This window comes from Petaurus breviceps, unplaced genomic scaffold (assembly GCF_028583685.1).
Source record: "Petaurus breviceps papuanus isolate PSGF00001 unplaced genomic scaffold, PetGlider_PUasm1.0 139, whole genome shotgun sequence".
Taxonomy (NCBI): domain Eukaryota; kingdom Metazoa; phylum Chordata; class Mammalia; order Diprotodontia; family Petauridae; genus Petaurus; species Petaurus breviceps.
In genome coordinates this window covers 17,420,473-17,426,113 of record NW_027185697.1, presented here as the reverse complement: position 1 = coordinate 17,426,113, position 5,641 = coordinate 17,420,473, and positions in this window count along the sequence as shown.

The following is a 5,641-nucleotide window of genomic DNA, read 5'->3' as shown; positions in this document are numbered from 1 at the left end:
AGCCCAACTCTGCCTGCCCGAATCTTTCACCCTTCATTTCTGGTTCTGTCTTCCGGGTCAAAGTCAAGTCCCTCTTCTACACAACAGCTGTAGACACCTAAAGAATCCCAGTGTCTCAGAGGCTATCTAGTCCACGCTGTAAACAAGGACCTCTCCTTCTCGCTCATCACCAGGTATAAGCAATGACTTCTGCCTCTATAGGCCTACAGCTTTAAGGCCTCTCTCTTGAGGGCACTACACATTGTCTTGTATTACTGGTCTCCTTATCTTAGATCTAGACACCTAGAATAAAAGCCTCATGAGGGCAGACTTTGTCTTGATCATCTTTATTTCTGATAAGAGACTTTCATATAGAAGACACTCCATTGAATCCATTATGGTAATGGAGGGGTTTAGACCAATTTCTCTGAGTCAGATTTAACTCAATAAACAGCTCTTGGCATTTAATGTGTCCTAAGCACAGGAGTGGAGTTTCTTCCTCTCTATTTTCATCATCACCTCTCCAGTTCAGACCCTGGCCACCAGGCACCTTAGTGGGGTTTGTCCTTTGACCATGACATCAGAATAATGATGCCATGCACCACTTAATGGTTATTATTTGGGCTCTGATGTCTCAGAGTGAAGGTGCATAGTAATTGTTTTTCCTTTGGCCAGAAACCCTGAGGGCCTTCCCCTCCCACTTTGTTTGTTTTGACTAGGTAAAAGAAGTCATTCTCTGCCTCATTTCTTACCTAGCCTTAATCACTGAATGGGTATTGCCTCAAAGTGAGAAGTCAGAAAGGCATTAATTTTAAAAGTCCAAGGTCCCCCACTGCATCCTTGGCCATCTCCAGTTGTCCTGATCTATATCTGGCTCCAGAGGAGAAAGTGAGGCTGGTGACTGCACAGCATTCCTTCAACTGAAATCCAAGACTATTGAAATAGCTCCTACTTGGCCTCCCAGTCACAGTTTTCTCCCCTCATCCTCCTCCTTTGCACTAATATTCCTTATGCAAAAATCTGGTCATGTCATACTTTTGCTCAAAATCCTCCAACAGCTCCTTCAACTTGGACATGGGCATCAAATCCTGACTCAGACACTAGCTTTATGAACCTAGGCAAGTCTGTTGACTTTTCTCTGAACCTCAATTTCCTCTTCTATAAAATGTTGATAATAATGATCCCTAGCATGGAATGATGGATAGTGAGATGGCCTCAGAGGCAGGAAGACCTCCGTTCAAGTCTTGCCTCTGAACTTCTGGTTGTGTGAGCAGTGGCTGCTGCTGTTAAATCATTTTCCAGTCCTGTCTGATTCTCTGTGGCCCCATTTGGGTCATAGTTACTGGACTGATTTGCCATTTCCTTCTCCAGCTCATTTTACAGATGAGGAAACTGAGGCAAACAGGGTTAAGTGACTTGCTCAGGGTCATACAGCTAGCAAGTGTCTGAGGTCAGAATTGAACTCAGGCAGATGAGCCTTCCTGACTCCAGACTGAGCCACCTAGCTGCCCTAGGCTCTGAGATGCCTTCTCATTTTAGATTGATGACCATACAGTTGTCCCCAAATCACTCTTAGACTCTAGAAAATTGCCTCTCTCACCATCACAGGCCCATGGTATAAACTTCCCTACCTGCATGCCTTTCTCATCTCTTCCCTATAGTGGGACCAACCCCTTTCTACCTCTTGAGATCTTATGCATTCTTGAAGCCCCAACCAAATGCCAATGAATCAATCAACGAGTGTTAAACTTTTTATTACCATGTGCCAGACTCTAAGATAAGCACTGGAGATAACAAAAAAAAAAATGAAAGGGGCCATCCCTGCCCTCAGGGATTTTCTGTTCTAATTGGGAGATGCAACATGCAGAAATCAGGTTCCTTCAGCAAAGATGGAAGGTAACTTTAGAGCAGGGTTTTGGTATCCTTGGATCCTGGGAAGGTCTCCTGCAGAAGGTGAGTCTTTGAGGAAGCAGGTGATGCTAAGAGGCAAAGGTGAGGAGGCAGGACATTCCAGGCCTGGTCGCTCAGTCACTAGTGACCTCTCCCCCTCTTCATGGAGTTCTCAGAGTGGAGCTTCTCTAGGAAACCCACATCTTCCAGTTCCCGTAGCATTGTTAAAGCATAACACATTAGAAAGAACTTTGGGATTGGAGTCAGAGGCTCCAAGTTTAAGTCCCTGGCTCTTTTCTCACTTGCTGTGTGACAGCAGGTGGGCCAGGCATGCTCTCTGCTCCTTTTCTTCTGCAAAATGACAGGGCTGACCTCACTCATCCCCACAGTCCTTGGTCCTTTCATCCCAGGTCACTGCCTCAAAGCCCTTGCTGAGCCAGCCCACAGCTCCAGCTTCTAGAAGCCTTGTCTACCACAAGAAGGCTGAGTCTGAAGGAAGAAATGCAGGCAAGTCTAGCCTGGATGTGCAAAGCCGTTCTTCCCCCAAATTAGCAAGTTGTGCGATGCCGTAAATAGCGCTTGTTGATGCCGCTGTCATCTCATTTTCAGACTTCAGAAAGTTAGCATCTTCTTAACCCTTTGGTGAGCCTGGCCTGCAAGGGGCCAGCCAGCCCTCCAGAAAATCAGCCTCCCTCTCTCTTCCAGCTGAATCTAATCTGCCTGCAGGCTTTGTGTATCTGGTCGCCCTCCATTGTCCAATCTCTTTACAATGCTGGACAGTTCTCTGCTCTAGAAAGGCAGGAGGGGGTCTGACAAGCCAAGAAATGATTTCAAAGATGAACTAGTTGCCAGGGTAACCAGCTGTCAAATGCTTGTCTGCACAGGACGTGTCAAGGGTTCCACCAGGGTTTTTCCTGGGGCAAATTGAATGCATCCTTTAGTCCTGGCAGAAACAGAGATGGTGGCCAGAGACTTATTGGAAAATGGAAGCAGGGGCTCGAGGTTTAGGCTGTTCTCAGTGGCCAGTAGATGGTGGTGGGGAGAAAGGGAATGAAAAGGCTGGGAGGAATTTTATTCAGTTTCATGGTTCTCTGTTTTCAAGTGTTGGGAGGGCTGGCAAGTAGAAGAGGAAGTTAGCCATCCCAAAGGACAATGAGGGACCTCCACCAAGGTGAGTGAGTGGCTGAGTCTGAGCGGGGTTCCCTTCTATCAGCTCAAAACAGTAAGGGATGTGCTAGAAAAAGCAAAGGAACAAGACAAAGGAAGAAGAGAAATAAAGAAACTTTCAGAAAGAAAGTCTTAAAAATAGTAATGAAAATTAATAATAGCTAACATTTATATTGGACTTTAAAACGTACTAAGCAATATGTGTGTATATGTATGTGTATATGTGTGTGTATATATCTATATTATATATACAGAGAGAGAGATGGACAGATGAATGGATAGATAGATAGAATATAAAGATGAGAAAAAGAAAAACTATGCAAACAGATAGACAGACAGACAGACAGATAGATGGATAGATAGATAGTGAGATGGATAGATAGATAGATAGATAGATAGATAGATAGATAGATAGATGATAGATAGATAGATAGATAGATAGATAGATAGATAGATAGATAGATAGATAGATAAGATATACAGACAGATAGGATATGTAGACAATGGTCAGACAACCCTATCTGACCCCACTACAGTCCTGTGAGATAGGTACTGTTTTTGTCCCCAGCCAGCAGGTGACAAAAAGGAGACTCAGAGAGGGTAAGTCTACTTGCCTAAGATCACACAGCTAGGAAGGATCTGAGGCAGAATTGAAAAATCAAGAGAGAGATTGAAAAAATGAGTAAGCAAAAAAAAAAAAGCCTCCAATACCATGAAGATTAGTATCAAGAAAGAATGCAAGGAAGAACATACTGGAAAAAAGAACAGCATGACATTATAACAGCAACCAGACCTCCAGAAATAATAATAGCACTTACATAACACTTTAAGGCTTGCAAAACAATTTGAAAATATTATCTTTTTGTCCTCACAACAACCTTGGGAAGAAAAAAGGTGTTATCATTATACCTATTTTACAGATGAGGAAAATGGGGCAAAAAAGAAGTTAAGTGGCATTTAGAAGGTCACACAGCTAGATTTGAACTCAGGTCTTCCTGACTCCAGGTCCCACATGCTATATGCTATACTACCTAGATACCTGAAATAAGACTAGAATGACCACAGGAACCCCCAGAATGGTTGAGACTTTCAATCTCTATGCAGTTGTAAAGATTAGAACGCAGGTTCCTTGGGAATAGGAATTGCTTCATTCTTTGAATTTGTCTTCCCCACACTTAGCATTGATCCTGGCATAGAGTAGACACTTAATAAAAGCTTCTTGAGGGGGCTGATTGTTATGACTCCCAAATATACAATATATTTGGTGTACCTCCCTCTCTTGAGGTCCCGTTTCTCTTTGCTGAGTGCCTGGCCAACATCTCCACCTGGAGTCCCATAGGCATCTCAGACTAGGCATATCCAAAGTTGAAATCATTGTCTTCCTCCCTACATTCTCTGTTCCTCCTTATTTCCCATTAACTTCCAAGAACACTCCCATTCTTCCATTCACCCTGGTATCTTCAACTCTTCCCTGTTATCATCCCTCTTATCCCATCAGCTTCAAAATAGAGAGCTGGTCTCAGATTTGGGAAGGTTTGGGTTCAAGTCTCAATTCTGACATATTAACTGTGTGACACTGGGCAAGTCTCTTTACCCCTCAGTGCTCTAAGCAAATCTCTATGACTCTAAGTTGCAACCTGCATTTGGTAGAGGGAATTTCTTCAGCAGGGAATTCCTTATTTCAGGAGGCCACTTTCTCACCTCATCCTTCCTACTAAGTATATAAAAGAAATCCTCCTCACAATGAATTCACAATAAGCTTCAAAGTCTTGGCCTTTCCACTTCCACATTATGTTTCACATCCCTGCCCTTCTCTCCACTCTCCAGGCCACTAACAAAGTTCAGATCTTCATGATTTATTGTCTGGACTATTGCAGCCTCCTAACTGGTATCCTCTGATGCATCCACCACAGAACTGCCAGATTAATATTCCTGGTGCACAAGTCTGACCAAGTCACTCTACCACTCAAGAAACTTCATTTTTACCCTCTTGCCTTTTGAATGAATGAAAGAGAACTTACTACATGCTAAGAGTGAGATATAAAAATTCAGAAGTAAACACTATCCCTTCCCTCAGGGGGATTACATTCTAATAGAAGAGATAACATTCACAGGGGAGTGGTGCACAGAGTGCTTAGGGCCAGAAAGTTACAGGGATGGTAAGTGGGGCCACAGAGAGAATCCATTGGCACACTCCATCCAGGAACATTTGCAGAGTTGATCTCATCATGGCTCATGGTTCCAGCACTGGAATGGGGTGCAGGGAGGAAAAGGGACCTCAGCAGTGGCAAGGTGGTAAGTAGTAAAGACGGATAGAGAGCAGAGAGTAAAGTGAATCATGGCAGCTGGGGCTTTACTGAAATAGGGACAGCTGCCAAATTGGACATTGAGAACCTAGGTCAGAAGTTCTTCTGTGGTGTCAGGGAAGTTGAAGACCCTATGAAAGATAAAGCTGAGGAACTGGGAGGCAAGTCAACCAGGAACATGTGACTGTCTAGGTGAGCCAGAATTTCAGACCACTTTCTTCTGCTATTGGGTTTCATCATCAGCCAGTGATCCTGAGAAACAGACATTTTCGGATCCAGTGACAGCCGTGTGTTGAGAG